Source organism: Acinonyx jubatus, chromosome C1 (genome assembly GCF_027475565.1).
Source record: "Acinonyx jubatus isolate Ajub_Pintada_27869175 chromosome C1, VMU_Ajub_asm_v1.0, whole genome shotgun sequence".
NCBI lineage: Eukaryota > Metazoa > Chordata > Mammalia > Carnivora > Felidae > Acinonyx > Acinonyx jubatus.
Window position 1 is genome coordinate 181318119 of NC_069381.1, and position 22891 is coordinate 181341009.

The following is a 22891-nucleotide window of genomic DNA, read 5'->3' on the forward strand; positions in this document are numbered from 1 at the left end:
TTGTGTGGCCCAGAAGTTCTGTAGTCATTTCATATCCAGCCTCAGTAGGAAGCCACACATACCAGAGGGAGAACAGCAGGGAGCCAGAGACACAGATAATGTCAACTCTGAAATCTGTTCAGTCTTCTAGACTTCCAGTCATGCAAGCCAGGAGACTTTCTTAACATTTGAAGACAGGTTGAATTTTTCTGGTATTTCTTGATCAAAGAATCCAAATCTGTAAAGTAAATTAGCAAAATAAGTACTAGAGATAAGTGCTAGTGCTAATATTTAAAAATGAAGAGAAAGAAAATGAAGAAAAGAATCTAAGTGATTATACGTCAACTAATTTTAAGCATTATTTTTATATCTGACCAAAAAATTAGAGACACATTGATTCAGAATGGATATATTTATTTTTAACAAGTGTGGTTCTGGCATATATGTCTGTTGATATTTTTTTAAATAATTTTTTTCATGTGTATTTATTTTTGAGAGACAGAGAGAGCATGAGTGGAGAAGGGGCAGAGAGAGAGGGAGACACAGAATCTGAAGCAGGCTTTGAGCTGTCAGTACAGAGGCCGATGCGGGGCTCAAAACCTTGAACTGTGAAATCATGACCTGAGCTGAAGTCAGACGCTTAAACTGTCTGAGCCACCCAGGTGCCCTTATGTCTGTTGATATTTTTATTTATGTTGGCAAATAAGATGAAAGTGAAACAGCTTTGATGTATATTAGAACTTCGTTGGTTCATCAAAGGGATGAGAGACTTTTTGCTTAATTGGATGATACTTTTAGAATACTAGAATAATATTTCCTCAATTTTGTGTGTATGTGTTCTTTACAATGTAATGGCTACATTATGTTATGATATGCCTTTAAATTTGATGTATGTTAACATTTTATCTATCATGTTAAGTCTAGACCTCAGGTTCTGGCTATTCCTATTGTTGTAAATAATCTTATTGAAACACAGCTGTGTCATTTATTTACATACTGTCTGTGTCTGCTTTCTCACTGTCACAGCAGTGTTGAATAGTTGCAACAGAGATCTTGTCCTGTAAAGTCTAAAATAGTGCTTACTATCTGACCTTTTATAGAAAATGTTTGCCAAATACTGGTGTTGGATGATCAACAAAAGAGTAAATCAAACCCTGATTTACCTAGTAGAACAGCTGAAGTCAATAGCCACATTGGCCAACTCCTGGGTTAGTGTCCTTCCTTTGTCTCACACCAGCCCCCTCCCCCTGCCCTGTTGTCCCTTCCTATGCTGATCAGTTGACACTGGTTAAATCTGGGGCTTGGAGGAAGAAGGGGAAACATTTTTCAACTCCAACTTTGTCTGTTTAAAAGACATTTGCTTTAATGCAGTTCTTCTAGTGTTGCAAGTGCTTCCTATTTTACTATTTTATCACTATGATTTCATACTTTTGTAAATAAAATACTTATTTTTAATATCTCTTTATTTCTTTCTGAATAAATAAATATAAACTTAGTTGGCTGTGAGCCACACTATATGTCAGATATGGACAGATATGGTCCAACATGAGTTCCAAAGATTTATGATTTTAACAAGAGTAGTATTGTGAAGCTATGTGTAACAAGAGATATTTGGGCTATTGAAACCACAAGTAGCTTGCTGTCCCTGGAGAGACCACTGACTTGACCAACGACTTGACCTTCATTATCCCAGTGTGTCTCACCTGCATAGAGTTACCAAGGGTATTTGTTAAAATGGATTTTACACATAAAATGTAGATTTACAAAGGCTCATTGAATCAGAACTTGTGGGACATAGGGCCTATGAACTTGTAGCAAGTATGTTTAATCAAATATTAAGAAATCATCGTGACTTTCCATGTGACATTGGATAGTCTTTGGGCCTCATTTTATAAAATGAAGGGTTTAGGTTCTATGATTTTATGTAATATATTAAGATTGGTTGTTTTTTCATAGTGCAGGAGACTCTAACGTGAAGGGGGCAGAAACAATAATTATTCCTTTAACTCTGTTGTTTGTTTAAAAATACACGCACACATCCCTTTGTGCTGAAAGCATTCTAATGCACGCACTTCTCTTGCCATGTTTTTGGCAATGGGAGTCATTTATGGCAGGACTCCTGTTTATACACAAACTCTTGGGCATCAAATGGAGCATCCAGACATGTTCTAGATGAAAGCATCCACCCTGTACCTGCTGCATTAGCTGGTGCAATAGTGGGAAAGCCTCATGGGACACCATAAAGATGGAGTGTGCTATCTGATGGGCGCTGCAGATGTGCTCAAGGTTGTCACAGTGAACCATGCAGGTGGCTTGCTTCAACTGAGTGCACCAGATGCATATCCTTACAAAAGGTTTCTGCTACCAGCGATGAGTCAGATTGGTGACATGGGAAATAAACAACACCAAGACTCTCACTCAGCTTGTGTTTACTGACCAATTTCCACTCTCTCTCTCTCTCTCTCTTTCTCTCTTCTACAGGAACTCCACAAGTTGCTTGGTGGCCAAAAGTTTGGTAGTTTCTATAAATACTTTAAGATCAGAAAGTGTAGGAAGATATCCACAAATTAATGGCATGGTAGCTAGCTAAGAAGCAAAAGTTGAACTACAGAAATTATGTTGCCATTATAATATTTCCAAATAGATAAAATTGCCTCTTAATGTCTTTGTAGTACAATGTGGGTCATCTTGCTAAACCATCTTTTATAGAATGTTTACTTTTCATGTTTCACTTCTTGCTGCTTAGGCCTGTACAACCTCTTCTTCTATGCCTGCTGTTTTCCTGGATGTTTTAGCAGGAACACCTTAACTCAAATATGACAAAACCTCTGTCTGCCTGCCAATGGAAAATCAGTTGCCACAAGGCAGACATGTGGTAAAAGGAAGGCAGAAAAGAACTTGGACTCCTAGGTTGCTCTTAAATTACTGCCAGCTTGCACTCAAACTTTTCCAGGAACAGACTGTGGAAAAGACTTGGTGTGTGTTCTTGCCGATGAGCATTTCACAACATAGTCTCCATGTACCAAGCCTGCTTCCATGTAGATCGAAGCAGAGTCTGGTGGTGAATGGGGAGTTGGCGACCTCTCCTCTGTCCACATGAGTACTCCTCACTGCCCTCTTCATTAAGATTCAGAGAATCCAAGATGAAGGAAGATGGAATGAATTCTGAGATCCTAAAAAAGAATTTTCCAGACAGAAAAAGATTTCTAAGGTACTGTTAAAATTAAGAACATTTTCTAAGTAATAATACCTAAAACAAATTAGGTACATTAGTTTGCTAGGGATGCCATACCAAATACCACGGACTAAATGGCTTAGCAACAGGAATTTCTCACAGTTGTGGAGGCTTTGAAGTCCACAGTCAAGGTGTCAGGTTTGGTGTCTCCTGAGACCTGTGTCCTCATCTCGCAGATAGATGCTTGTCTACTCTGTGTGACCTCACATGGTCATTCCTCTGTGCAAGTGCATCCTTGTTGTTTTCTCTTTTTGGGTGTCCAAATTTCCTTCTCTCATAAGGACACCAGTTACATGGGATTAGAGCCCAGTCCATTGGCCTCATTCTAACTTAATTACCAATTTGAAGGCCCAATCTCCAAATATAGTCACGTTTAGAGGTACTAGAGGTTAGGGCTTCAACACATGAATTTTGGGGGATAAAATTTAGCCCATTACACTAACCCAGATTACTAGTAGCCCATGAAAAAGATCTAGCACAGAATGATCTTGACTTTCTAATAATACCCAGTTTGGTTTTGGCTTTTCTAATAAGCCAAATGTACAGGATTTGAAAACTCAGCCTTAATTTTTTTTTTTTTACTCTGACTCCATGGGCTGCATTTGTTGATAAACTTCCGCCTTGCCCTGTTTATTTGATGAGTTTCCTTTTTGCAGCTTTCCTAGAGTAACTGGAAGTGACACACTTGCATCCACTGACTGTTCTTTTGTCCTACCTCAGCTGTCTTTCCTGTGGTCACACCTGTGACCTCATCCACAACAGGAATGAATACTGCTGAAATCTTGACTCCTTGCATCCACTAGTCTATTATAGACATCTCATTCAGTGATTCTTTGACCTTATTGAGATCTTTAGCCCATTGGCCTTACTCATTAACAGTCCTCCCTTCCACCTCCACCAGGTTCCTCTTCCTTTCCTATCTGGCTTAAGATTCTAAGATCCATCACTAGAATTACTTTTGTTCCCCTTCTCTCTCCAGGGTTGATAGAATTACAATACTGGTAAAACCAAATCCTCTGTTTCCTGCTTCCCTTTCCCCCCTAGCAGCTATAGAAAAGTGAAACTTTTTTTTTACTGTTCTCACTTCAGAGTCCTAGCATGTAGAAAGAATAATCCTCTCCACCAAAGATGTCCATGTCTCAAATCAGAGAAGGTGATGTGATGTGATGACTGAGGCATGGCAGAGTAGGAGACGTGGCAGTGAAAATAGGTCAAAGATTTGATGCTACACTGTTAGCTTTGAAGGGGGGTGGGGGGAGGGATCATAATCAAAGAATTCAGGCAGCCTCTAGAAGCTGGAAAATGTAAGGAAATAGATTTTCTCCTAGAGCTTCCAGAAGGAGTGTGGTCTTGCTGACATGTTGATTTTAGCCCAGTGAAACCCATTTCAGAGTTTTGACCTCTAGCATTTAAGATAATAAATTTGTGTTAAGCTACTATGTAATTTGTTACAGCAGCAATAAGAAACCAGTTCAAAGGACAAACCTCAAATGGCCACTGAACACCGTGTGACATTTGTACCTTCCAGTGTGCTTGGTTTTCTATTCTCCAAAATAGAGTTCTTTTCTATTCTCCAAAATAGGAGTTCTTCCCACCTTAGCAGCTAACATTGCCTTGTATTTCATTGAGAACCTGACTCCCATTATAACTGATACGTGTATTTACTTGCTCAACTCCTTGTATATATAATCAGTATCCCAACCTCATTGCCACATCCTTTATCCTGCCACATTTTTGGCCCCTGGCCATGCCACTATCTTCAAGGAAAAGGGATGGAAGAAGAAAATCAACATTCTATTTAAAAAAATTAATTTAGCTTAATTTAATTTAATTTAATTTAATTTAATTTAATTTAATTTAATTTTAGAGAGCATGAGCAGGGGAGAGGGGCAGAAGGAGAGAGAGAGAGAATCTCAAGCAGGCTCCATGCTGATTGTGGAAGCTTGATCCCAGGACCCTGGGATCATGACCTGAGCTGAAATCAAGAGTCAGAGGCTCAATCAGCTGAGCCACCCAGGCACCTCAACATCCTACTCTTCAATGTTAATTGAGTGTCTGCCTGTGTTATAACATATCTGTAGTATATAAACCCAAGCTTCTTCATATTTGTATGCAAAGAACAATTCCTGCTTTAATATTAAAACTTATTTTTTTAATTGTAGTCCAAAGAAGTAGTGCTTTTGTGTAAAAGAATTACTTCCTGAACAAAGACATTACAAAAAATATGAATATAACAAATTCTTTCCTTTCGGACCCTCACAGATTGTGGTGTTGCCATGGGTCACTGCCCTGTCTGGTATTACTGGTATTGTACAAACAAGTCATATCCAAAGTCTCACTTCTGCAGAGATATACCTGATGTGAAGATCTACATCTTTGATATGGAATGGAAGAAGGCAAAAGTGATGAGTTTTTACACCATGGCCACATGGTGTCAGATGAATGTGAACAGCTCTCTCTTTTGAAGCCCTGGAGGCTTCCTCTGTGCCAACAAGTACATGGTGAAAAGTTGTGAAAAGATGGCTTTCACATTCAAGCACGCCTCCACCCCTTCCAATTCATCCATATCAACAAGATGTCGTCTCCTGCTGGGACCATGCAGACAGGTATGTGGGGTGCCTTCAGAAACCCCCAGGGCAGAGTAGCTGGAGTCCATATTGATCAAGTCATTATGTCCATCCTTACCAAGCTGAAGAATAAGGAACATGTGGTTGAGACCCTACATAGGGCCAAATGCAAGTTCCCTGGCTGCCAGAAAAATCACATCACCAAGAAGTGGGGTTTTACTAAATTTAATGTAGATGAATTTGAAGACATGATGGCTGAAAAGTGGCTCATCCCAGATGACTTTGGGGTCAAATACATCCCTCATGATGGCTTCCTGGACAGATGGGAGGCCCTGCACTCTTGGGAAACTTGGCACTGCCCCCTTATTCATGCCCACAGATAAATCCTATTTCCTGTTAAAAAAAAAAAAAGGATATATCCAACGATAATCAGTGACTTGAACTCTTTACCATAATGACAAGCATAAGTCAACATAATACCTGTGCCTGTTACATTAATTTTGGGGTTTTTTATTGCTTTTAATAATAATTTAAAAAATTTATTAATGATTTTTTATAGAGTATATAAGTGCATATATGTAGTTTGAAAAGCAACAGATGAACACATGTATATATATATAACTGTACATATACATATATATGTATATATTAAAAAATTTATAAATTAATAAATATGTATATGTGTGTATGTGTATACACACACACACATCTAGTTTAAGAGAGAAATTTTGAAGATTCCCTGTGTTTCTACCTCATGGCAACCTCACTGCATCCAGGTTAACCACTGTCCTGAAATTTGTGTTAATATTTTCCTTTTCTTTATAGTTTTACCACCTGTACAAAATGTGACCAGACATCTAGTTCACCTAAGACAATCCTGGTTTAAGAATGTTATCCCTGAGTAATTATTAACAGTATTCCTTTTTACTGTCAAACATCCTGTTTTGGATGATCTAAATTATATATGGACACAGACTTTATGTGTAGATTGCTATATAGTGGGTTACTTAGTTTAGAAACTCAGTGGCAAAGAAGAAATCTAATTTTGTAAGAAAAGGGCATTATTTCCATAGTTAGATAAAGACTCCCAGAGAGTCTTGAGGTCATGATTTGGCTTCAGTGTGTATGAAATTTCAGAAGTGCATCTTTTGGAGAAGTCAGTGGAAAAAGCAGTTAGTTACTTTTGAGGAACATAGGGCTTATCATTGTCGAGGCATTTGCTAGGCTAAGTGTGGGTCAGGTTGTTAATCATAAATTCTCTTTTAAAATTATTTTTAATATGTATTGAGGAATAATATATCTACCATAAACTACATGTATCTTAAATATATACCTGAGGAATTTTAATATCCAACATACTCCTGTATCCATCACCCAGATCAAGATATAGACACTTCTAGCCCCAGAAGACTCCCTCATGCCTCCTCCCACTCAGTAGCCCCTCTCAAAGATGGCTATTCTGCTTATAAGCAGTGATTAGTTTTATCTGTTTTTGAAATTCATATAAATGAATTTGTCTAGCTGCTTTTGCTCACTGATCACATCTTTGAGACTCATGTACTAGATATCAGTTTATTCTTTTTCTTGCTGTGTAGTATTCCATTGTATGACTACACCACAATTTTTTTTAATGCATTCTACTGTTGATGGGCTTTTATTTTTAGTATTTCCAACTTGTTCACTCTTATAAATGAGTACGAATTTCAGTACATCATCAGCAAAAAAAGAATTCCAACTCTTCTATATTCTCATTTTATTTTGTATTGTCACTCTTAATTTTAACCACTCATAATTTTTTCAACAATGATATCTCAAAAGCCCAGTGAATTATAAAATTCATAAAAGGAATTCCTTAAAACAAAATGAATCCCTCAAATGTTGTTAGTCACATTATCAATTATTTTCAAAATTTTACTGTTTCAGAAATTTTGATCAAAATTTTGTTGAGAATTATATATAAAGATATTTACTAGAAAGGAAGAATAAATAAAGGAATAATGTGTTTGCTGAGTTTGAATCATAACTTTTTTATAAGCCTATGTTAATCTATGGACCACGTTGTGTCCCCCCAAGATTCATATATTGAAGTTCTAACCTCCAGTGTAACAGTATTTGGGATGGGACCTTTGGAGATAATTAGGTTTAGATAGGCCTGGAGGGAAGGGCCTTCATGATGAGATTAGAGCTCTTACAAGAAGAGACACCAGAGGGCTTGCTCTCCCTCTCTCTCTGTCATGTGAAGAGACAGTGAGAAGGCAGTTGTATGTAGCCAGGAAGAGAGCTCTCACCTGTAACTGAATCTGCTGGAACCTTGATCTTGGACTTCCCAGCCCCCAGCACTGTGAAGAATGTCTGTTTCTTAAACCACCAAGCCTGTAGTATTTTGTTCTAGTAATCCAAACTAATACATTAAAAACTGATGTTCTACCACATGACTTCATATAAGATGTTGCATAGACAAATATGTTTAGAATTTTCTCATATAACAGATATGATTATTTCCAAATGATCCATCATTAACAGGAGTGTGAAGAAGCATTTCTCTTTCCAATTTCTTGATTATACTGAATTCTACTTGGCCACAGACAAAAAGTTAATTCCATAGTATTTAAAAGTAGGCCAAGAGAAGGTAACATTCCTGTGACAGATCGTTAGGCCAAGGAGTCTGTCTCAGGGAAAGAAATGTAAACAATAATTGACTGTAGAAAAATAAATACTAATGCTTTTAGAAAAGAAAAAAGTTGGAGAAAAATTGGGAGACCAGCAGTTTTGATTGTCTTGCAGAAAAATCATTTAGCAAAGTCTTGGGAGTGAATTCAAGAAAGCTCAGAATGGCTGTGAGCCCAATGAAAAGATACTATTTCTGTGTAATCAGATTAAGCTTGTTACTATTTCAGTGCAAATTCTGAAATGGGAAACTAAAAGGATTTCTATTTGAGACATCAAGTGCTGGCAATGGAAGCTGAACTAATCTCAAGCAGAGTAACTATAGAAAGTCATTCTGAAAAAGGATTTATTTTCTCACTGAAAAGATGTGCTGAAAGAGAGGACCTGCCTTTGACTAGGGATATAAACAGAGAAAATGTAGATAAAAATTCAGGAGATAATTATACTATTTAAATCAAGACCACTGTATTTAATTAATTGACATAGCACACATTGATAATCTACCATGTGCCAAGTATTGTGCTATGTAATAAGGTATATGTGTTTAGAATCATTGGATGATTAACTCAGGGGCTTAAAGTTACTTGAGAATATGTACTACATTCCCTGGGAGACCTGCATTCATCCTCAGAGTCAGACATATCTACACCTATTTGCAATACTTGTGGGGGACCTGATCAAGCATAGAGTTACATGAGTGATCAAATTGCTGAGGTTAGCATTGATTGTTTCTCCAGGGTACTGCTTCATATGTTTATTCAAATAAATAAAGCATATGTAAAGTACCCTAGATGTGGCTAGTAAATGCTCACATTATATGTGTGAGTAGTAATCTGTATGAATAGTCATGAATGATCAGCGGATTTTTTGATGGATTATCAAAGAGAACATTATTAACCAGTAGCTGGTGATAGAAACTGTCATGTTAAGGATCCCCAGTTATTCCATTATAGGCTTTTATACCTATAATTCATGACTAAAATTTAGTTACCTATTTTAAATAACTCATTAAGCCAACATTCACTGAGCCCTTTCTGGTTACTGTGTTGAAGGTCAGGGATACAGAGATCCATGAGAGGTGTCATTTTTGGAGGAGATCAGAGTCTAATGGTAGCAGCTATGTGGGAAGATAATTATTGTATAATGTGATAAGTCCTTAAAGAAAGTAAAAGCAGAAGTGGAACTGCAGAGGAGGAAGTGGCCAATTGCCCAGGATATCAGAAAATAATTTAAATAGGAGGGGATATCTTGATGATGAAACTGAGGCTGAGCACATCCCATTGAGCAGGTGTGCTGAACTCCAAGTCAAGTGCTTGAGGGTTTTCTTTTCTTTTTTTTCTTTTCTTTTTTCTTTTCTTTTCTTTTCTTTTCTTTTCTTTTCTTTTCTTTTCTTTTCTTTTCTTTTCTTTCTTTTCTTTCTTTCTTTCTTTCTTTCTTTCTTTCTTTCTTTCTTTCTTTCTTTCTTTCTTTCTTTCTTTCTTTTTAGCATCTTTACTAAAGATGAGCAGAATCTGTACTCAGAGCTCTCAAATAGTGAACGTTTTTTTTTTTTGAAGTGCACTAGCCTGACCAACTGTTAGGAGGTAACCAAAGTTCACTGTGAATTTTAGAAAATGGTTGTAATTAGTCCCTCTTTCCACCTCTCTTGATTCTTACCTGCTAGATACATAAATATATTTAGGGAGAGAGTATAAATTACATTATGGGCATGCTTCTGGACTCAAGCAGAATTATATCCATATTTCAGTTCAAAATAGGAGAAAGTGTACTTTTAAATCTGCTGCTTGGCTAATTAATATTTAATAAGTGTGTATCAATTCCCATTTATGTATATATATATATTCTAAACAAGTTTAGGACTATAGTACAATTTTCAATTTGGAATAAAAGGACAGATGTAAATGTTTCAAGTCTAACATAAAAAGAGCAATCATGGGAACAAGAAGACAATCATTAGGTCATGAGGTGTAAGTAATCTAAGATGGGTTGGTGTTGGCCGTAAATTGACTGGCAATTATTCTCTCAGTTTTTGCTTATCTGAGAGTCTCTTAAAATTTCTCCCTCATTTTTGAATAGTAGTTTTGAAGATATGAATTACTGGTGGACAGTTTTTTTTTCCTTCAGCACTTTGAATATGCCATTTCTTTCTAGCCTCAGTGGATCTTGTTCAGAATCCTGGTCTATAATAACTTCTCTCTTGATGCTTTCAGGATTCTCTTTTTGTCTTTTTGGAAATTTGAGTATAATGTGTGTATGTATGGATCTCTTTGAGTTTAATTCTACATGGGTTTGTTGAACTCCTTGGATGTGCAGATTAATAGTTTTCATCAAATTTGGGTATTTTTTTTTTTTTTACTATTTCTCCAAGTATTCTTTCTGTCTCTTTCTCTCCTTTTCCTTCTGGGACTCCCATTATGCATACATTGGTATATTTGATGGTGTCCCACAGATTTCTGAAGCATTATTCATTTTTCTTTATCCTTTTTCTTTTCTGTTCAGCAGGCTGAATAATCTTATTTAACCTGTATGAAAATGTTTTGATTCTTTCTTCTGTCAGTTCATGTATTGTTAAGTTCCTCTAGTGAATTTTTCATTTCAGCTATTGTATTTTCAACTCCAGAATTTTTATATAATTTTTTTCTTTCTCTTCCCTATTTGGTAAGGTATTGTTTTCACACTTTCCTTTAGTATTTTAGACATGGTTTAGGTTTTTTTTTTATGTTTAAGATAGAAGATTGAAGTGTTTTTCTTGTAAGTTCAATGCCTGTGTTTTGTTAAGGGTAGTTTTTACTGACTCCCTCCCCACCCCCCACCATCCATGGGCTATAATTTCCTGAAGCCTCTGTGTGTGTGTATGTATGCCTGTTTTATAATTTTTTTTTGTTAAAAATGAGACACTTAATATAATGTGGCAACTCTAAAAATCAGATTATTGTCCTTTCCTTTTGTGTTGTTGCTGTTTGTTTGTTTAGTGACTTTCTTAAGCTGATTCTGTGGTCTGTAGTCTTTGTCATGTGCAGCCACTGAAGTCTCCGGTTGATTTTCTTAGTGGTCAGCTAAGGATGGGACAGAGATTTCTTTAAGTGCCTTGAATCAGAAAGTCTCTCAGCCTTTGCTGAGGAACTCTGTATGTGTGTTAGGGCATGACTTCAGTACTTTATAGGCAGTTTACAACTCTCCCTTAGCCTTCACTTCCTGCTTGTGAATAGCCTCAATGCATGTTAGTTGTGAAAGATGAGAGTTTTCCCAAGTCTATCCTGGGCATTCACATATCTCCTAAATGTGGGTATGACCTTCTAGAATCCCAGAAATATTTAGGAGTTTTTCAAAGTTCTTTGTGCATATCACATTTCCCAGTTTTTCCTTTCAAGTTTTGTGGTCAACGCTTGTTATCCCCAGCTGGAAATGCTGCCTCAGGAGCTGTGATGTTATATAATTACTGCTGACTGTTTTCATCAAATACCCTAGGGACAGAGCTGCTCTCACAGGCTAAACAAGAACAGTCTCGAGAATGGAGCTTTTCAGTAACCTCCCAGACCAGTCAAATCATGACAGTTCCCTGGGGATGGGGTTGTTAAGGAGTTTCAAGTATGTTCTCTTCCCTCCAGTGGCTGGTAGGCTGTTGGTACTTATAGCTATTGTAAATACCAGTAACCAAACAACCCATGCTATTGTTTTTCACGGATATCATGAAGCTGGAGAAAGGCAGACAGGATTACAGCAAGTTAAAATGACACAAAACTCACAGTTCTTTCTGAGATTCAGCCATTTTTTCTTGACTAAAACTCCTTGGATTGTTGCAAGTCTTTAATTAATAACCAGAATTCTGAACAGGTTGATTTTGATAATTTTTGCCACTGCTTTCATTGTGTTTATAAAAGAGAAGATTTTCAGGAAGTTCTTACTCTACCATTCTCAAAGTCATCCATCAGGCTATAACCTTTAAGCTAGATTTTACTATAAGTTTGGATATAATCAAAAGGAAGTTTAACACACACACACACAGTGTACAAATGCTACTGGGTGGGATGACTTTCATAATCTACAGATCCAGACTTCTTCTACTAGGAAGTCTTACCAGGACTTACATACTTAACCCTGTAAAGATAGGGTTGTTCCCCAGCCTGTTCCCATGTAGCTGACAATGGCTTGATCCTCATTACCAGGAAAGTAACAGAATTTGTCTTTTACTTGTAGGTTTATTAAAAATAGCTATGAGGCAAGGAATGGGTAAGAAAATTTTGCCCTCACCAAAGTCCAAGGGTTCCCTCTCCTGTCCCTAGAACTACCTTTTCTCAAGTGGTTGACAGTGGGAAATCCACTGCCTTCAAGGAAATGCCCAACGTTACTTGCAGGATGTGGGTGTGGCCGCCTCAGTAAATTAATCATCTCAGAACATAATGGTGCAAAATCAGGTATTACTCAAAGTCTGGGTTGTCTCATGTAAAACAGCACAAGAACATTAACAGTCTGTTCCTGCTTGGAAGTCATTAGGTTCTTTCCATTTTATTTTAGGTCTTTTTTCTTTTTCTTTTTTATTTTTTTTATTTATTTTTTTAACGTTTATTTATTTTTGAGACAGAGAGAGACAGAGCATGAACGGGGGAGGGTCAGAGAGAGAGGGAGACACAGAATCTGAAACAGGGTCCAGGCTCTGAGCTGTCAGCACAGAGCCCGACACGGGGCTCAAACTCACAGACCGTGAGATCATGACCTGAGCCGAAGTTGGACGCTTAACCGACCAAGCCACCCAGGCGCCCCTTTAGGTCTTTTTTCTAATTTGACTTGAAGGAACCTCTTTTCTTGGTTTCAACTCTTCATCTAAGAGTTTTTGCCCAAATAGGAATACAACTTCCTATAAACCAGGGACAATTTTTAGGCACAGAGCACACTAAATTTCAAAGGAAAAAGAAACATTTTTCTCAACTCCATTGGCTGCCCAACAAAAAAGCAACAATGTCTTCCGAGACACTAATCCAGTTTATATAGGCAATACGACTGATAGTTGCTCATTCGTAATGCCAGCATATGGGTTTATGGGGCTTCTGATTTGTCCTTCAAAGAGAATAGATTCGAATTTATTTTTTTGTTTTTTGTATAGCTAAGAGTGGCCATTTGGTCATAAGAACAAAGAAATTAGCAAGTCTCAGGATAGAACCAGTTAACTATATCCTGCAAGATGAAATATTTTTGCAGGTTTGAAATGTCAGTTTTCAGTTTCTTTACAGCTTCTACCCATAAGAATTTCAAAATTCTTAAGGATCTGGATTTTAAAAGGTCATCTTGTTGCACATGCACTATTTTCAAAAAGCTAATCTAAACACAACACAAACACAAGAAGCATGGTGACCCTTGGTTGAAAATAAAATACTGAGGAATTTATCCCAAATCACAAAGACCACTCTTTGCAAGACTGTGATTTAATGGGAGAAAAAAAAACACTATCTCTCTTGCCTCCATTTGGAGAGAATTCAGTTTCCCTATGACTGTAAATTCTAGGTTGAGTGTTTGATATTATAAAGACTTAAATACCTGACAGATGGAGACAGAAGTATGAACTACTGCAATACAAGTTGAAGTCTTGGTATCCAGGCAACAATCCTATAAGGTTCCCTTTAAAAAGAACAGAGAAACCCTGACTTTGAACTTACTAGGAGAGACTATAACAATGCATTTGTGTATGTAGTTGAGGTCAGTCTGCTTGTGAGTAAACAGGTGATGTTACCTTTTATAGCAATAGCAGGGTTACAAGGACAAATTGAACACAACCCTGTCTGCCATGACTCCATCTTCTCCCTGTCCCAATGATTTAAAATTTGGGACTTCTTGTCCTAAATGGTTAGAGAGAAGCTCCAACAAAGGCATTAAGTGAAAACACAAAAAACATAATTTTAGAATTGAGAGATACCAGTTACATTTTTGCTTTACTCTGTAACCTACTTCACATAAACGGAATGGAAAGTTTTGTTCTGATTCTATCAAGAGTGATGAAGTGCTTTGTTGCTGGACTCATCTTCACAATTCCTGCTGATCCATCTATCATTTCTGGGACCATCACTAAAATTAGTTATGCCATGCTAGTGTTCTCAATCACAAAATGGAAATTAATATCTGATATATATGCATTTGAAGATTAAGTGAATAAACCAGATATGCAAGTCTTACAGAAAACACTCTTTGTTTTCTATGAGATTCTTCAGTTGTCTGAATTAAGGAAATAAAATACATAGATCATAAATACATGGTATTTCTGACCATGGTTGTAGAGATTAAGCCAGGGTAAATACTTAATAAAATCTGCTGAATGAATAAATGGAATAAATATCAAATCATTGCTTTTCTAATTGCAATTGTAGTTCACATAGAATTCAGACATGTCTTTCCTAAGGAAAAAAAAATCACAAAATACCCTCAAATTCTTGACCCAGAATAATCCTTGTTTTTGTAATGGACCCCAAGAGTTGGCCATCTCTCTTGTTATTACTGTGAAAAGTCTCTGGCAAATGAATCTCTTGAGGAATTTTTAAAATAATTTACTTTCAAAGCAATATACTCAATTTGCTGCAATCAATGACACTAGAAATCTTGTGAAAAATGTGACCTGAAGTAAATTTGGGACAGTTAATTTTCTCACCAATTAGTTTATTTGTCCTCTACAGGATATATAGGGTGTTTATGTGTTGGGTTGTACTGGTGACAGTTGTTGGCAGAAGGGTGTTGATTTACTCTTGCCAGTGAAAACAAGCTGTTACTTTATTTTTTGAGCAATGACAGCCCGTGGCACTGAGCACAGCTTTTGTAACTCATGAACAGTCAGGGACAGAATATAAAACACTACAAAGAATAGGGAAATTTTATTTGTGAATGCTGTAAGTAGTCTTCAGGGAATGGTTCACCTTCTTATTAAGAATTAGCAGTGATAGGATATTGAAAATCTGAAAAATTTCATTGAATTTTCTTGGCATTTCATATTATCTTCCTCTAGAGACAAAAGATTAATTAGAATAGATTAATGTAAAGGGTTATGAAGAAAAATGTTGTGTAACTCTCCAGGGTCAACCAACTGTAGGCTTCTCAATGATCTTTCCATCCCCATTGCCCTGGCCTTCCATCTTGCACTTTGATGCTCTTTCCTGCCTATAGGGCCTTTACATATGATTTTATTACTCATTACTCTTCCTGCCTCTCTTCAGGTCTTTCAGGAAAGATTTTTTTTAAGTGCCTAAATGATCTTATAACACCATGTTCTTCTTATCATAGTTTAATTTACATTTGTGATATTAATACCTGACTTGCCATGAGACTTCATGCTCATGAGGGGAAGTTATGATGTCTGTTTTGACTTCACATTGTATCCCCACCATAGTACTTGAAATGAGTCCTCTACAAAGAGAGACAAATGATTAATTCTGCCTGGGAGCCAGCAAGAGATGAAATAAGCATGAAGCATAACACAGATAGCCATAGATATCAGTTAGCATAGATATCAGTTTAGCCCGACAGATCATGATATGCCAGATAAGGAAGGTATTGCAATTGTGGGAACCACATAAGCAAAAGAATAGAGACAAATAAATACATGGTGTTATTCATAAGTCAGAACATGGGTGTAGAGGAGGGACTGAGTAGAGATGAGGTTACAGGGGCAGATTGGGATCAGGTTGTTTAGAGCCTTGGGATTTTAAGGAATTTGGACATTTTCTAGGCATTGAGGAGCCATTTGAAGACTATTAAGGAGTAGAATAACACAATCCCATCTGTGTTCTGATATCACTCTGGCAGCAGTGTGGAAGGCAGTGGAACTAAAAATAGGATTATAAGTAATGTGCTCATTGCTTTTCCCCTATTTGCACAGTAACCCAATTTTAGCCTTGACATACATCCTGTTTGTACAGGAAAATCCCTAAGCCTGAAGAAGTATCTCCTTATGCTATCTGGAGGAGAGTTTTGTTATAAAGCCAAAGGGCAATGTGGCCATCAGCCATCATATTGTGTCTTGTGCCAGTGAAGGTGTTTAATAACGAAGACATTTAACAAAAATAATTAACTTAATACATGGAACTGTAAAATTCTGGCATTGTTCAGACAATCTCAGAAACTGACATGTAAGAAACTGTGCAGAAAAACAGCAGAGGGAATACATTTTATACATCTAACACAGCAGGAAGGTCAACTAATTCTAAGAAAGTGATCAGCAGTTCTCTAGAAATACGTTATGGGAAAAAAAAAACAAACAGGTTATGGAAACCCATAATAAAACTTGGTGTTACTAGACATCTTGAAAAATGTTAACATTTACATGCTAGGGACATAGTAATATTTATTGAGAACTATTATATACCAGATGCTGTTCTTTTGTTTTTTTTAAATTTTTTTTAACGTTTATTTATTTTTGAGACAGAGACAGAGCATGAACAGGGGAGGGGCAGAGAGAGAGGGAGACAGAATCTGAAACAGGCTCCAGGCTCTGAGCTGTCAGCACCCCGATGTGGGGTTTGAACTCACGGACCGTGAGATCATGACCTGAGCCGAAGTCGGACGCCCAACCGACCAAGCCACCCAGGCGCCCCTACCAGATGCTGTTCTAAATTGATTAGCCCATGTAATCCTCACAACTTTATGGGTGTTACCAGCTCTATTTTATGTGGGGAAAAGGAGATTCAGTGAGTGTAGATAGTACACTCCTAGGTAGCAATGACATGGTGGAGGTGGATTCAGGCCAGGGAGTCTTACTCCTTATCCCTGTGCTTTCCACACTTCCACTCTGCCTCATCATACAGAGCTGTGCTCAGTTTTGGAAAGGCCCCTCTTTCCTCTTTATGGTCCTATCCTTACTCATTCTTTATCTTTTTTTCAATCAAAGAGAAAGCATCAATTTAGTATCAGTTTCATCTGTCTTTCACATAAGATCACATGGATTTTGTAAACACCTGGTTTTGATGGTGACCATTTAAAAAAATTGGTTCAGGCTGGTCCTGGCTGAGGAGATAAGAAATACTAGAAATACAGGCTGTTAGAAATCTGGTTCACAAGATGTCTGTAGAGGGCCACAGCTCTAACACAGAACCCTAATTGTTCTATCTCTGGGGTGTTGTTTTAGAGTTGATTATGTCTTAAAAATTTTGGTGGGGGGGAAGTACACAATTAAGTTATTTTTTTCCTAGTAATCTGTTCCTCGAGTTTATAATGTCAAAATCACAAATAACTCTACATTTCCTTTTGCTTTGCTTTCTTCCATCTTGAAAAACCTCTTATAGTAGATGTCAACTAGGTTTTAGGCAGTATTCTTTCTTGGTGTTGTATTTGAAAGTATTCTTGTAAAAATCCTGACGACTCTTGGTGGCTTTGACACAGTAATGTTCAGAGTTACTGTAGTAAAGGAAAAACAATTAGAATCCTAAGTGGCATGAGCCATTTTAATAGAGCCCATATAAGTTCAATAATGAGAATGTTTGAAACAGTTAAATACTAGTAACAGTAATGATTTCAAAACTATTGTCATGTGATGAAACCCTCTTGATCATAATAGCCTCCTAATTTTATGTAAACCTTCGTTGACTAAAAGGACTAAATGTAGTCTGAGGAAATCAATAGGAGGTACCAGATACACTGTATTTTTAACTTATAGAGTTCTAGGCTCTCAGGGGTAATGTAGTTTGGCTTCCTACCCCTCCTTGACTGCTGTCATTTTCCACACACACACAAATCCACCTGTAATCAGGTGACAGCTACTCCAGGCTTTATAAACTTAAATGACTGTAGAAATCAGACCATGATATAAACGAATAAAGCAGGCCGAGATCCCTCTCTCCTCTTTCTTGAAATCAGCCATACTGTCTGCTATCTTATATTTTTCTACTTTCAATACAGATGTGGGTACAGGGAAAAGGTTCTCTACTATGAGGAAAACCATAGTGCAAATAAGATGATAAAAGGCAGTTGATACTTTGCCTTCAGTTAGGGACCAACAACTTCCATGCTGGAACGTTGGGCTCCATGCTGCCTTCTCCTGGTCCTCTTCCGCTCATCCCAGTCTACCTTTTAGGTCTCTCATTCTTAATACCAAACTCTTTATCATTTTTGAGTGCTTTGAGTTGCAAGTAATAGAAAATATCATTAAACTGGCTTAAAATAACAAAGTAGTTACATGGTTTACAAAACTAAGGGTTACATTTTAGAGGTTGACAGGGCTCAGGTGAGGTTTGATCATGGCTCCATCTCCATGTCTCTATTTTGTTTGCCTCTGTCCTTCTTCATCTTGACTACATCATCTTGATAATTTCTCTTGGGTAAATGGCTGCAGCAGCTTCAAGTGTCATGTAGATACACCACACTGTCCAGGACAAGAGCAGCCCTTATTTACCGCAGCTGTCAAACAGAAGTCCTGCACATTCTGCTAATGGAACCAGTCACTGTGGCCAGTATGATCAGATTACACTTACGCCACTTTGGGTCCATCTGTGAAGCTGGGGCTAGGCCAATATCACAAAACTATGGCTCGTACTTAACTGAGAGAGAGTGTAAGGATGTGGAAGAGGTCTAGGCTTCAAGGTTTTCTCAGGTCACAGCCCCACAGAGAAGATAAACAGTCAACAGTTGGCTTTACTTGGAGATTTGATCTTGTCTGACCCCATTTGGCACTTGGACCAATGGCAGTTCAGAAGATCACGACTGGCAAACCTTGGATCTCTTTCTCACGTAGCTGGCAGGAAAGGCCCTGTAATTTACAGTTCCTTCCATGTCATATGGATCAGGGAGGAACATTTTCACAATGGAAAGAGGGCAGCTAATGTGTAAAAATAACATGTTCCTTATTTCCTTATTCCAGTTTTATTGGAATATCTTATTTCCCAGTTTTCTGCCCTTCAACGAGTCATCGACATCTCCCGGAGATGATACTACATTCCCAGGCATCGGTTTTAAGGACAGACTCATAATGTGCACTAGTGTGTTTTTAAAACACTGTGAGAACAACACATGGAATTTATGTCTAAGTGTATCTGGCAATTAATACTGTTTGGATATATTATATACTACAAGCTTGCTGCGTACAATCCATGAATCACTCTGTGGTATACATCTTCTTTAGCATATGTCCAAATTTTAGTTCTTAGCACAGTGTTTCATCACACTCTTTTTCCCTCTATGCATATAAACAAAGAGCTTATCAGAGAATCAAGAGAAAGAAAGGGGCCTTAAGAATTTCTCTTTGCCCAGAATGAAGGGTGAGTACCTTTCAGGCTCTGGTCATTGGTTCATATTAACCCATCCCTAGAGATCCCCCAGGTAATCTTGATAATTACCTATTTTTGGAAGCCTCTGAAAAAGGATGTACTATGTTCTCTTCACTGAAATATTTAGAGCCCAGTGGATACAGACATAGTGCTAGCCTCTTCAGTCTGAGCAGTTAAGGAGTCTTTTATGGAAAACGCTTGGAAAAATCCCTTTTGATGGGGGCCTGTGTTTTTTTTTAGCATCATTATGTGACCATTTCTGCTTCTAATAGAAGGGGGTGCCATTGACTGACTATAGAGCTGGTCTACCCTTCTCTGGCCACAGATTGGATCTGTGTCAAGGAGGAACACATGTGACTTTGGCAGAATTCCTACCTAAACCTTCCTCTTTGTTTAGGGATCTTGCTCATTTGCTTTTTATGCTTCTAAAAAAAAGAAGCCTGTTCCTCCCCTTAATGTCCCAGCTGATGTAATTGATAGGATGTCATAAAGGGGCCATAGTTACTTTCCCATGAAAAGTAATAAGAAAGGTTAAAGCAACTCCCATCTCCTCACATTGAACACTGCCCAGGAATGTTTGTTGTTCATGTAGGCTCTGCTGCAAGTTGTGGGCAGTTCTTCTGGCCTATGTTCCAAAAAACTAACTGATAAGTTCTAAAGTTCAGGACTGTGGGTGGTTGAAAGAATCCCACCTGCAGGGGCAGGGCAGGGGTAGGAGGAGTGAGTCTAGATTAGCGCTGCCCAACGGAGATATAATGCAAGCCACCAATGTCAGCCACAGTAATTTTACATTTTCTAATAACTACACTAAAAAAGTGAACAAACTTTACTTGTCATTGGATTTAATAGAGATTAAAGGGAAAGTGCAATCTTTTGACTGATACCTTTTTTGTGATTTCTTGCGATGTTTGCTTCACTTTGATGAGACAAAAGAAAAAAATATACAGAAAAGTTCTGGTCTGGAGAAAGGAAGCAAATCTAAGTCTGAAAGATGCTAACACAGAGCCTCGGTACCCCCTACAAGAGCAAAACTACAGAGGGGAACAGACTGTACGTTGTTTCTATAGCTCGCAGTGAAGACTGCTGTAGGGCAATTCACTAGTGTATTCCCATTATAGGGAAGAAATAAGTTACACAGATCTGAAAGTTAAGATCCACAAAATATTTATTTTATAAAACTGAGATGTAGGAGATTAAATAATGTTTGGAATATCATACATTTTTATTATTAGGGCATGGTCAGATAAAAATACTTGTTTTCAAATCTAAGTGGCACTGAAGATTATTTTTTAAGGATTTAAATCTACATACACAAGGAGAAACAGCCTCCCTGCACAGTTAAGCATAAAAAGAACAATCTCTTTGCCATGATATTATCCCTGTCATACTTTTTTGGGTGGTAAATTGAATGTCTAGATTTGTATAAATTAGTATACTCAACAAAGATTTACATGAATTCAATAGCCAACCTCAATTAAAATGAAGTATTGAGCTCAATACTGATTCAAACATCTAGAAATTGCAATAAACTTAGTTTAGGCAGTGATGGCTGTATTTCCAAGTGTCGTTGAAAGTGAACATGACAAAATGTACCTCTACTTTCGTAAAGGGAGATTTGGCAAAAAAAAAAAAATTAGGTATTTCTTAAATTGAACAAAAAATTCCAAAAATTATCTGCCTCTTCAGGGACAATATTAAAATGGATTAGGTTCAAATTTATTGCTAAAGTTACTATAGGATAAAAGGAAATTGAATGCTGAGCCTTAGCATGATTAATTTTCTCACACCTCTTTTTGTTGTTATAGGGCTGTGTAATCTGGGAGATTTAGAGAAATAAAAAAGTTAAATAAATGGCATAATATATTACATTGGATTTTCCCAGTATTTAATGATTAGAATGCTGGCTAATGTGAAGGCATTTTGCTTTAAATAAATGCTCACATGGCATTAAATAACATCATCTTCTGATAGCTGTTATTCACGTGCTCATTTAGTAAACAGGTGCAGACATTCTGAGGTACCATTCCATTTCTGCTCTTCTCTAATGCCTACATTTGCTGTGAATGAGGTATTAGAGGGTGGATGCTCCCTATTTCCCGCCCCAAACTCTGGCATAGATTGGTATGTATATAATACACAGCATTTCCATTTTATTAAGTGGAAATATTTCATTTATTCTTCTCACTCAGCTTACTTACTGAGCATCTACTATGGATCAGGAACCAGCTAGGTGCTGGAGGATACAAAAATGAATAAGATAAAGCTTACACTTGACTGGTTGAGGGCGAAACATAGACAAGTCATAATTACAATGTGAGGTGAAATGTGTAATAGCAAAGGACTTTGGAAACACTTCATACCAGTCAGCACCAACTACTGTTCTTATTAGAATACTTTAAGGTGTTAGCATCATGTTTCTTCAGTACTCTGTTTTAAAACCCCATTGTGCAGTAACTTTTATGAGTTGATAACTGAAAGAAGGAAGTGGACATGATAGGAATCCATACCTATTTGTGGAGAAGAACAATTTGGGGACATCAGGAATCATATAATGAAGCAGGATTTGAAGGGATGATGGTACAGACAAACTATGGCAGCCAAGTGGTGCCTTTTATTTATTTAAATAGCATTTATTTTTATAGCAGTTTTATGTTCACAGAAATATTGAGCATAACGTATCAAGACTTTCCATATACTCCTTCCCGTATACTGCCCCCCCCCCATGATGTATAACCTCCCCTGTTATCAACATCCCCTACCAGAGTGGTTCATTTGTTAAAATTGATGAAACTACATTGATACACCATTATCACCCAAAGTCCATATTTTACATTAGAGTTGCTCTTGGTGTTGTCCACCAAATGGCATTTTAAGGGAGCAAAAAATTAGGGAGAATAGCCAGGCAGGGTGTTGAACAGAGAAGCAAGGAGGCATCTGTTTCACATTAACTAAGACTGGTCGTGACTTAGTTATTTTGCTTTGTTTTCCTCCCACATGCTCTTCGAGCATAAAGAGAAGGTTAATAGAGTCAGGAAACAGGTCTTGTAGACAGCAATGAGTTCAGTGGCTGCACACTCATTAATATTCATGGCCAATGTGATGATGAATATGGCATATCTGGAGTCTTCTAGGTTGACTAAGAACAAGTGGAGCCAGGGCACAGCTCATTACTCTGAAATTTGATAATTAAAGGAAAAGAATTAAGTATT

At 37.4% G+C, this 22891-nt stretch overlaps 1 pseudogene; it reads left to right on the plus strand.

Moving 5' to 3' along the window:
* The first annotated feature begins 5526 nt into the window (after positions 1–5526).
* On the plus strand, positions 5527–6164 carry LOC106979974 (60S ribosomal protein L10-like; annotated as a pseudogene).
* Positions 6165–22891: the final 16727 nt, after the last annotated feature.